Genomic DNA, 12,806 nt, shown 5'->3' on the forward strand with positions numbered 1-12,806 from the left:
CCTCTTGGGCCTTGCAGGCCTCACCCTCTGGCCTCCTGCCGGGCAGCCACCTGGGCCCAACTCGGCCCAGCCTGGCTGCAAGAAGTGGAGAGGAGATGAGAAGTGAATAAGATGTAAAAAGGATCCTGAGAGGTGTCTGCCAGCCTGTTGTGAGGAACAGCTGCAGATGTCAAGGTCAGTGAAGAAGGGGGAGGAGTAATGCGGCTCCTGGCCAAGATTTCCCTGCAGCCTGTGGTGATGACCATGGTGGAGCAGGTTGTCCCCCCTGCATCCCATGGAGGTCCACAGAGGAGCAGAGATTCATCTGCAGCCCATGGAGGACCCCACACCAGAGCAGGTGGATGCCTGAAGGAGGCTGTGGCCAGTGGAGGGCCTGCTGGGGCAGCTGTTCTAGAGGGACTGCACCCCATGGAAGAGATGACCCACGCCGGAGCAGTTCCACGAAGGACTGTGGCCCGTGGGAGGGACCCCACAATGGAGCAGAGGAGGAATGCGAGGAGTTCTTCCCCCGACAATGAACTAGCAGCGTAAAACAACGCGTGATGAACTGACCGCAACCCCCATTCCCTCTTCCTCCCCTGTGCCGCTGGTGGGGGGGAAGGCAGTAGAGATAATGTTAAGCCTGGGAAGAGGGAGGGTAGGGGGAGGTTATCTTGTTCTCTGTCTCATTCTCCTGCTAGTTTTAGAAATAAATGAGTCGAGTCTGTTTTGCCTGTGACAATAACTTTAAGGATTTCTCCCCGTTCTCAAACCTCGAGCTGTTTTTCCTTATCCTTATTCTCTTGGAGGGTGGGGGGAGTGAGAGAGAGTGAGAGAGACAGCGTAGTCTGGTCCCGATCGGGGCTGAACTACAACAAAAGGCTAGGGCTTAGTTATCGTTATATATATATAACATATATATATATATATATCAGTTTTACAGACTGAAATATGCAATATATACCCGTTTTTGTACTGCAAGATAGGAAAGAGAAATTGTCTCCAGTTTTGTGCCATTAAAGAAATTTACATGAAGGAAGCTGTATACAAGTCTAATGCTAGTGCAAGGCATGGCTTTCTTGATTCACAGTAGGAAAACGAGAATTGAGAGGAAGAACTCTGTGATGATAGTACAGAACAGATTTCTAATACAAAACGCTTTTCCTTGCCAACACAACACAGTGTTTTTAATAACCTAGTCCTACAACACAGAAATCAGTACTCAAACACTTGAGAATTATTTCTCATTTTACTTAAAAGTCAGAACTACAGTAATGAAATTTAAAATAATTGTAAGTGGCAACTGATTCTTCCAAAAAGCTGCATTTGTTGCAACTGCAGAAGATTAGATAAATTGTGCTCTTCATTGTTGTCTACTGCACTGTATGACCCAAATCCAACTCCCGAAAGAGTACTAAATTGGGTATATTCTTTGATGTCACAAGGCTTTCAAACAAACCCAGAATTTTTACAGCATTACTCATTATGAACACACAAATTTTTTAAGTAGGTCTATTTATTTCGGTAGCAGTATTCTCCCAGTGAGGTGTTTAATATTCTTGATAACCAAATACAATGAAAAGAAATTTATTTCAATTACTTGAGTAATGAAGAATGAAATCTCACATCATTCATTCTTACTTTTTGAAAAAAAGGCCATAAAAATTTTGTGTTGTATACTGCATATAGCAAAGAAGTACGTAACCTAAATACCTGCTTATGATTATTTATGAAGTAGAACTGAAGAATGAGGTACATTACTGGGTACTTCATTTAATGACTTTCACACAGAATACTACCCATACCTGAAATATACACTATATCTAGAAGTTAAATTTTACTTTAATGATTATGTTGTAAACCACTTTCGTGTAGAGCATGAATACTACCCAATTTAACATTCATAATTGCACAATTTACACAACAGCCAGTATATATAATACTTCCTTAGTAGGGAGACAGGTATTCAAGTAGAAGGTTACAAAATTACAACTGAAAATTTTAAAGTCTGGTTTACAGATTTCTGGTTTTGCAATTCTTCAAACTGTGTTTTCCATACTATGCTCTTCCAAGTACATCACAAACTAAAAGTCCCAATCATGTGCCATGTATTCATTCCCTATCAAAGACAAAGTTCTTTGAATGGTATGTTTGAGGAAATGATATGTGACATGCTCCTAAAATTTACCCAACTGAAATACCTTCCTGTGATTAACATCAAAAAGTGAGAAATAAAATTTTTATTTAATAACACAGAATTTCATCAAAATTTATTGGTAATTTGTTAAGAAATTGAAATGTGTAGAAGATTCAAATTACATTAAATGTGAATTTGTTTATTCAACACAGATTGAAACAGAAGATAGCTAGTTTGTTTAACAGATTCCCAAGTTTCAATTGTGATGCAGTTTATGGCAGCTCACATGAAATGATAACTGACCACATAGTAATGGCTCCCATTTTCGACCTAGCTGTTAAATCACAGGACAGCTCAAACAGAATCCTACTGATATTGTATTGACTGCTGGGCATCCCTTGAAAAAAATCTCAGGCATACAAAATATACACTAACTCATGACTACGTCAAGCCTGTTAATTAGTAGGAAAACTAACTGTACATGAAATAGAGTCTTATAATTGTAAAAAATAAAATTTTAAAGCAGAAAATATAGATGAAGACTACCTCAATCCTCCTGTAAAGCTACTTCCTTTACAGTAATCTTTAAGAGCTGTACATGTTTCCTATCTTTCACTATTAGTAGGTGCATATACAGATAGCCTAAAATGGCTTAATTTGTTCAGCTATGGTAATTAACACAGGGCCCACAGAATGGATCTTGCCCAGTCACTCACCTAACTCAAAATCTACACGCACAAAACAGAGGAACGGGGTTGACAGGTAAAACACAAAGTATAAATATGGACAACACATCTTGAAAGCAACAGTTACTGCTAAAGCTGTATCATGGCTTTTACTTTGATTTATACTTAATTTTTTTTCACAGTAATTCCCAGTCACAATACAGCTGCAAAAAGGGAGTATGATGTCAGAGAAAGGAGAAAGGAAAAAGGTGAACATCTGTTCAAGCCTAGCTAGTTGGTACAGTTAACTCATGCCAATTTGTGTAGTGAATGTCACACAAAGGAGTGATTTGATTATCAACCTGTCCATCTGCTTTTGATGCCTCAGCCCAAATCAGGGAATTGTGTAAACTAGGTAAAGAGAGAGTGATTTTTGGCATAAACCTGAAAGAAAGTTTAAACTCATAACCCTGAGTCCACAGCAATAGTATCACAGAAATAAAAATGAAACAAACAATTTTCACATGGGGAAAAACATGACAGGAAAGCTTAGGGGCTTTTAGATGCTCTTCTTTTGTTCGTAATTTAAAACCATGAACAGCCATGTACAAAACAGAATTTTTAAACAATGGAGATTTATGTTTAAATATAGTGGCATAAATCAACACTGACAGTAACTCCTAAGCAAAGTAAAAATAGTTCCTCTACAAAAGGGTGAAAGAAAATCCATCAAAAAGCTAAGAGATCATCAACACTACCCTTCTCTTCAACTGCATGTGTCAAAACAAGTGGCAAAATCTGATAGTGGCCTCAGAACAGAATCAAAGTCAGGGCTTGTAGTTCCAGGCTCAGATCTGCCAGTTATTTTGGGCAAAATCACTTTGTATTCTCAGCTTGTTTTGGTTAGTCTGTTTGCAAAAAAGCAATACGAATACCAACCTTAAGAAGCACACTGCTGCTCCTATGCAGTCAAAATCCATTGACTAAAAATACTCTTGGTACAAATATAAGCATTTAATGAAGCTTGCAGTATTTATATTCTCTACCCCAGGAGTGCCTAGTCAGCCCATCTGACTAGAACGGAAACTAATCTAATACATCAAAACGGCCCCAATGTTTACTGTTGTATTCAAAAGGATTCGCCTAGGATTTCTCCAATATAAGTGAAACAGTATTTCAGTGTTTTTCATCAAGCAATATACTACATATACAACACAAATCTTCACCTCTCGTTCCACAGGACAGCTAAACTATACCGATATTTATGATCGTGTCCTGATAATTAATTTCTGCCAGACAGATTGAACATAGGAGGCAGTAAAAGAATTTCCTACTTATGAGGGAGGATTTGAGGGCTGACAGCTTAAAAAAGACCCCAGAAGAAAATAATAAAAACAGTTCAGAACTGATTAAGTCCTTATTCTAAAGTTGTCTGCATGATAGCTTAAATGAACGTTGAGGTGTAAATAGTAATAACCAACAGGAAATGAGTTAACTTCTGCAAAGGACACCGAGTTCTTTCAATAGACTAATGTCATTTAAAAAAACCCAAACACTCCCTCCCAAATTACATATGAAACAGACATTACCCATATAAACAATGAATTAAATTCTACAGTTTGTGAAAATACAAGGTAGATTCGGGATTTGCTATGCGTGACTATATGCAACTTTCTGAATCCAGGAATTATCTTTCTATTATTTCCACCTTACTTGCTGACACTGGATAACACCTGCCTAGAATTTTTTCTCTGTTTCCTGACACTGGATACTTCCAATTCTGAAAATGATACTTGCGGCTCAGTAAAAAATGTGCATCAACTCCAAGACTCACAAACTTACTGTAGTCCCCAAAGAGATTCTCTATGACATTATATTATTTAGATTGCTTGTTTCTGGAAAAGAAAAGCATGCTTTGGGCCGATCACTCATCAGTCACTATTCTTTACACCATAAAAGCTTAAAGAAGAAAGCAAGTTTATTCTAGCAATGCAAAGGATCTAATTATTTATTATGAAGTTGGAAAAAGAGTTATAAAACAAAAAGAGTAAAAAACAATACAAATATACTTGAGATTGTTCTTTTGTCACAGAATTTTGCTGCATGTCTCTTGGCTATGGAAATGAAGAGGCAAACTCAATAGTACTCTATTTTTTTAGAGAAATCCAGTTTACTTCAGAAATAAATTGGATTTCTGTCTCCAACTTACATCCTGGGTTATTGGTTTGAACATTTTTGGTGAGAAAGAGGTTACTGCTAAATGCAGAGAAAAGCTTCCTCCTTAGCTCTTCAAGGAATCACTGTGCTATGGGTATCTGCTTGACGTCTGTGAGAAAGCTATCGCAACACCTGATCTTCTTTGCATACCAAAGGAGACCACAGCACTTCCTCTCCTGTGTTGGTTAAGGTGCTCCCTGAAAGTCTGCAAGTGTGAGTTTATAGATCATCAAGGACATAGTAACACTGCTACTTTAAAGGGTTACTCCCCATCTAGGAGCTGTTTATATCAATATTCAGTCAATTATTACCTATTGCACATCATGAATAGGTATCACTTACTGTAGGAAACACGCTGCCTCTCTCCAAGGTGATGTAAACCATGTTCTGCATATGAACATATTCTATGAGGCAGTCCCACACTGAGATCTGTGTTATGCCCACGCAGATACCTGGTAAATTCAAAAAGACTTCAAAGAAGTCCCACAGGATCAATCTACATAGATTGACCTGCAGGAACGAGGCTTATCTATATATTACTTGCAGACAACACTGGCATCACACTGTGTATATATAAAGAATCATAGAATTGTAGAATGGTTAGGGTTGGAAGGGACCTTCAAAGGTCAACCAGTCAAACCCCCCTGCAAGAAGCAGGGAGATCTCAAACCAGATCAGGTTGCTCAGAGCCTCATCTAACCTGGCCTTGAACGTTTCCAGGGATGGGGCTTCCACCACCTCTATGGGAAACCTGTTCCAGTGCTCTACCACCCTCATTGTAAAAAAATTTTTCCTAATATCTAATCTAAATCTACCTCCCTCTATTTTGAAACCATTACCCCTATTTATCATAGAATGCACATATTCAAAGAAGTATAAGTGTATACGAACATATTTTCAAGTCTGACTGAGTGTTGCATGTATAACATCAGTCAAAAAATTCAATTCAATAAATGGCTTTCCCTTGTCGTCTAAAATACAAAATTGTACCCACATGTATTGTACACACAAATGTGGGGAAAGGTCATTAAAACATAAAAGTAAGAACTGTGAAACTTCCATTATTATTTTTTAGTGTTGATTTTTACTGCCTTAGAAAAAAAAAAAAGATTAAATACTGCATCAATCTTCTTCTCCAACCTGAAAACCTCAGCAACAAAAAAGAAAACAATTTGCTACCTCTCATACTTTCAGAAAGCCACCAAACAAGACTCGACTCAAGGCTGATACATATTTTAAAGTACTTTTAAAGTGTGAGTAGCCAAGTGATCCATTACAGTGTTTATCTACTTTTATTTCACCATGAAAAAGAAAAGAAAGGCCAATTCACTTATAATTCAGCACTACCAAATCAGACAGGTACACTAAACCAGCAGAGGGCAATAGAATTCTAGAATTTTAAAAAACTGGGATATACTTCTGGATGGAACTTTATTTATTGTATACATTTTCTGGCAAAAGTGACTTAAACATCTAACTACCCATGATCTTTAATCCCAGATTCCTGAAGTTCATGTATAATTTACTATACATTACTTAAAGCCATATAGAATATCTCAGCTTTCTATACAGATGTATAAAAGACAGACAGATATATGCTAATACAAAGTTACACATAACATTAAATAATGCATAATAACATACTTCTCCTTTCTCCAAAGAGATAACAAAAAGATTTGCAAAGTTCTGTTATACATGGAACATACTAAGGAAATTAAAATAATCTAGAATAAAGGATGTTCAGAGCCCGCAAAAAAGAAAGAGATAAGATATTTTCATAGTAGAACTTTGTAGTTCTAAATAAGCTTCAAGTTCCAAGAAGTGGGTAAGAAATATGCTGGTTTTTTTTCCCTCTATCTACAGTACATTAAAGTATTAAAAAAAATAAATCTAATTTCATTATAGAGATTACCATGACTCTATTCACCAAGGTTTGAATTCATTAGTTAAGTTACAGATTTCACAAATTCTCAGTTGCAGTGTTGAATTAATCTGAAGAATTTTCAAAGTTGTGACACTGTTATTTTGAAAAATCTTTTAAAATGTCACCATATTCCTTTGGCATTATGTGGCTCAGCAGTGAGCGTGCACCTGTGTGACTGCATTGGAACAGCGATATTGGCTCTACCCACAAAAATAAAGCAACAAAGCAACAAAATAAACACAGCAACAACATTGTTATTCAGGTCTTTGCTCAGAAACAAATAAACTCTCTAAATCTCACAAGTTTATGTTTGTATTTATATTTGGATAGTCATTCTTAGAAGTACTGCTGACCTGATATGAAACTTAAAGCCCAGTTAATAGAGCATCTAAGGAATCCAAAAAAGGGTAATAAAGTAATTCTTTTAAAGTTCTTCTGTCACTTCATTCTAGTAGTTCTTTAATTACTATTTTCCTTCTCCTATGGCAACTTTCTTTGTCTTCAGTGGTAGAATTCTCTGGAGTTCTTTCAATATAGAGTGTTTCCTTTTCTGAAGAAATTATTAAAACAATAGTTCTCAACTAGTCCTCAAAAAGAGGATGAGCAAAATAGTCAGAAAGATGGAAAGGTATAATACAGAATACAAATTGCAAATTAATAAAAAAAAATTTAACAGTAATAGATCTCATCGTGGCCATACATGAACTCCATGGTTCAGAAGGTGAAAGTGAGAGGACAGGCAAAAATAGGAAGAGCAGTATTATGAAGAATTCTTAAAGTAAGGACAAGAAACCTGAACTCATTGCACTCTGAGGTAAGTCATTCGAGAGATTATACAAAGATCCAGTCTGACCATCAGGCAGAAAAATGATTTTGGAGGTGCTGAATGCAAGTGTATTACAGAGCAGGGTATTGTAAGGAACTCTTCTGCCACATGATTAAAGATCCAGATATGGCCTGAACAGTGCATGAGGAAAAGAAGAGCTACAACAAGTGCCCAGTACATTCTTATTGGCAGGAGTGTTTTGAATTAATGACAAGGAGCTGATGTGGTACTCAAAAGTTAAGAAAGCCAGTGATGAATCAGAGGAAGTGAAGAAGAGGATCTTAACAAGAATTTCAACTGTAGGAACTATTACGAAGGATAAAGAAGAAGCAAGTGGATAAAATGCAGAGATGTGGATGAAAACAAGGGTAGCAGATACAAACTGCAATTATAGGCTTGAATCACTGGGAGAATAATAAAGTGTATGAGGGAAGGGGAAAACTGTAAGACAGGAAAGCATTTGTGACACCTCAATTCATAGTTTCAATTGGTGATATCTAGGATGGCAACAGAAATTCACACAAAAGCAGGCAATATATAGAAACATATCAGCAACTTATCTACTTTACCATCTGTAAGCATTTGCTCTCTTCTGGAAACATAAAATAATACTGCTTGAATCATGACAGATTCATGCTCCAATGAAACTGAATTCAATAAAAGGAATTGAATTTTCATGCAGAAAATTAAGTTCCATTCTACTGGAATAAGGACGTAGTGATCAGGAGGCGAAGTTGAACTTACAGATGCATGGGACACTCTTACTTCAGATTTACATTCCTTCACTTTAAGGTCAGAAGCTTTACCAGAAATTTTAATTAAACCACCAGAAAGTCTTTCATGGTGAAAATTCTAAATGAAGCAGTATTTCTGTAATACTGTAATCCCATCCTAGAAATAACAACTACGTAAAGAGATGGGCTATAACCAATTAAAATTGTTACAGTCAAACCGGAGTTCCATATGATTGCTAGAAAATGAGTTCAAGTGGAATGAGGAACAGTTACAAATAATATAATCCAATGACTGTGGAAATACAATGGAAAGGTTTCTGTTTTTTTCTAGGAGAGAATGGATCACTTCCTCAGTTACAGAACTAAACATTTATGACAACATTTATCTTTACTTCTTATTTTAATTGGGGAGGGTGAGAGGGGTTGTCCTTTTTTTCCCTGACCAAGCACTTCCTCCCGCAAACCACTAAGGGAAGGAATTGCAGATTACAAAGTTCTCTTCAATGTTTCCCATGATGTTATTATTCTGGGAAAGCAAACTTCTTCAACAGAGGAAAGTTACTACAGTAATTCACTTACAAAATTCCTTGTAAAGGCACACGCTAAAAAAATCCTCTAGTTAGTCTCTCCACTAACATGCTAAAGTGTAGTATTATACTTCCCTGCTTTATTTCTTCCAGATTTTTTTTTCCACCTAAAAATAGTTTTGGAAGTGAGATAGCTCTACCTGCAAAAACATAAAATCTGTTCTACAGACATGTATTATGTGTCCATTCAAAACCAAAGCACACTAATTAAAATCTAAAGGATCAAAGATAAAGTTTTGGCATCTGTGTTTGTCAGTGGTACTGCAAAACCACTCAATCACAGCTAGCAAGAATCCCCAGATTCCTGCTTTAACTTAAAAAGTACGTTTGCTTTTACAAAAATAATTTACTGAACTGTAACCTTTATATGAAAGGAACTTTTAATGGATGTAATAAAAACCCTTGACTGAGAGAGCGTTTGGAAATATTGCCAGAACTTTGACCATCACTTTGCTATTCTCTTCTATGATCCCACTCATATTCATAAGCACCTGCCAAGCAAGCACACTATCCTCTCTCATAATTTGATAAAATACTGCTTTTATGTCATCTTTATAAAAGCCTCAGCCATAGCTAACCTACTGATGGGCAGAATTATCAACAATAATGATGACTAATATTGCTCCACAGTTTCCCTGCAATGCCTCAAATTGCCTGGTCTCAAATATTATTGCTTATTTTAAATTCATATTGTAAATTATTGAGGATAAGGATCTTCATCTTTGTGTTCTTCTATATGAAAGCAAGACCACCAGTTCTGGTTTGTAACTAGGGCTCCTGGATTTTCCAGTAATGCAAAAAATGCTAACACACACACTTGATAATATCGCAAAATACCTTTAATCAATCTTTTGCCTATCAACTTGAATATGTGCAAAATGAGTAAGAACTCTTAATGAAGAATTGTTAAACAAGATGATCTACAGAAAAGTAATTTACATATTAAACTAATTTAAGATTTAAAAATCTAGCTTATATTGTCACCATACTGCATGGTGTTTTAAGTTACACTAGTGTCAGAAGTCTAGGAACTGATCTCATCCTGAAGGATAAGCATGTATTTTTTCCTTACAAAATATGAATCACCTGAATGGATTAACATCCAATCCTACCCCTGCAAAACAGGGCATGTGTTTTACACTTTTCACCAACACTACCACTCACTTTCCAGAAACAAGCTGGACTGGTATCTGGAGCTGAAACATTACAATCCCTGCTGATACAAAGAAGCATTAGGTCCCTGATAGTGAAAGAACAGCAAAATCCAATGATGAAACCTAATATATGTTCTTTTGATATTTATTACTTCATTTGAATTACTGCAGAAAAAGCTCTCCTGTGTTATGTCCTTAAATTCACTGCTGTTTGTTTTAGAAGAGTTATATAAAAAATAGGAACTACTTAAAGCCTGCCTATATATATTTTCTTTTGTGGTTCAGCTTCTTCCATTGTATCTCCTATATGATACAGGCATGTTCTTGCTGTTAAAAAACAGCCGCTTGATGTATTTCTACTTTTAAGGGATTACCATTCTCAGAATGGACAAATAAGTATAACATTAATGTTATTTAATACAATTTCAGTCACAAAAACATTTCCACAGACTAAGATAGTACCAGAACTGGCAGGATAGGGGCACAAGAATAAAATTAATGGAAGCAGTCAAAACTTCTTGCCAAGACAATAAAGGAAGTCTTTCAGGATGGGAGTTTCCTAAATTAAAGCCAGCAATTCAAGAGAGAATTTTAAAGCAGAAATGGCTTCAGCCCAAGCACATCAGAGTAAGACAAGAAATATTTAGAAGGAAATTCAGTAACTAGATGTAAGAATGAAAATATTTCAGTATAGAAATCTAACGCATCACAGAAAGTCTTTCCAGCTTTACAGGTGGCTAACAGCATGCTGACATTTATGAGAATTACTTGGGTCAATCACAGTTGTGCAGAAATACAAGCCAAGAATGAAAACTCATGTTACATGTAAAAAATCCTACTAATTTTGCTTTTCAAAATTAATTGCATCATTCAATAACTTTATGCAATTCCCTGGTATTTACACAAATTCTAAAATAAAGACTAATATATTATTATTTGTATATTTGTATTATAAAGTAAGAGAGATAATGTTGGTACCAAATTTTCCACTGTTTTCCACAGTACAGTTGGACCAATATTCCACTTATCCCAGCTAACTATAAAAGCCTGATAAAAACACAAAAATAGAATCAACTCTTCACCCATCATCAGGTATTTCCACATCAGCCTTTCATTAGGTAGCTTCTCTGTGACCTCATAGCTGACGCTATACAACAGAAAGCACATTTCAAATTAAGACAGATAGACAGCCAAACAATAGCATACCTTAAGGATTTCAGTTAACCCTAGTCTGCAAAATATTCCTCTGATCCTTCATCGCATGTTCTAGAATAATATTAAAATCAGTATCCAACTGAAATTTTATTCAAAATTTGGTGGCTTACAAGCATTAAAATAAAACCCAACAACAACAACAAAATCAATCCTTCCCTCCATGCCTCCTAAGAATTACACCATTTAGTCACACAAAAATTATGAAGCAGTCTCCAATACATCTCAATGCAAAATGATGAATGTCAATTTTAATGTAATGCATCCAATTTGTGAGACAGTTTACTCCATTTGGGTTATTTTTGCTGAAACTACATCAACACTATCCAAGTGTACATCAAGCCATTAAAAACATCTGACTCAGAAATCGAAATGAAATACTTGTGATTCTCAAAAATAATGTTGCTCTGACTACTGCAATTTAAAGAAATGCTTGTCTATAAAATATGGAAGCCCATTCATCATTTCTACACAGAACAGACTTTACTTTCAGAATAATATACTTTTATTATGCCACTTGCTTTATTCAAACACAGGTGATCAGAACTGTCACTTATGAATGCCAAATAATAAAAATTAGGCATTACTGCCTACTATGTAATGTAATGTGACTTGGCATGGAGTATCAGTGAGGAAGAGAGCTTTTGCTCCCTCTGCCTGTTATGCAACGGACAGGCTGAAATTGGTGCCTGCCTTTGATCATCACCCTTACTGCATATTAAACTTTCACGAAATGCAAGTGCAGTCTACACAACATCTTGCCACCTTGGCAAAGAGACATAATTGAAACAGAGTATCCAAATCCTGTGATTTTGACAATGCCAATTACACAATCGTCAAACTGTCTTCCTTGATGAGTTAATAAAATGAAAACATGATTAAAGTATGTCCTTTTCATCTTGTCCCTTCTTCCCAGGTGTAGAAAAAGATCTCTTTTCTGTAGCAGCAGGGAATATTACATTTCTGTTTTATACACAGAAAAAATGACCTCATACCAAATAAGCACAGGTCATTTGTACCAAAAAAACCATGGAAAAATTCTTTTATCTTCATGCATAAATACATTTTATTTATACTGTTTCAATTTTAAACAAAATTCCAACAGTATTACTAATGGTAAACTAAAACCTTTTTCTAACCCAGAAGCAAAAGACGCGTTTGTTTTTGTGACATTAAGAGTACACACCAAAGTCCACTGTCACTGATGAGTCCCATTTTGCTAACAACTCACGTTCAATATTTAAAATTTTTAAAAAGGATTGTGACTAATTTTTCTATAAAAATACAATTATTTCTGCAATCAGTACTGACTTCCTGTCTCTGAATGTAATCCCACCAGCTATGAGTTAGAGTGCGATCAAATCCTGCCTG

General features: G+C 35.9%; 1 protein-coding gene across 13 annotated transcripts in view; it reads right to left on the reverse strand.

Moving 5' to 3' along the window:
- The window catches only part of SBF2 (SET binding factor 2), a 297,451-nt gene that overhangs the window by 61,925 nt on the left and 222,720 nt on the right, over positions 1-12,806 (reverse strand). The window lies entirely within an intron of this gene.

Source organism: Chlamydotis macqueenii, chromosome 5, assembly GCF_036417535.1.
Source record: "Chlamydotis macqueenii isolate bChlMac1 chromosome 5, bChlMac1.mat, whole genome shotgun sequence".
Classification (NCBI taxonomy): Eukaryota; Metazoa; Chordata; class Aves; order Otidiformes; family Otididae; genus Chlamydotis; species Chlamydotis macqueenii.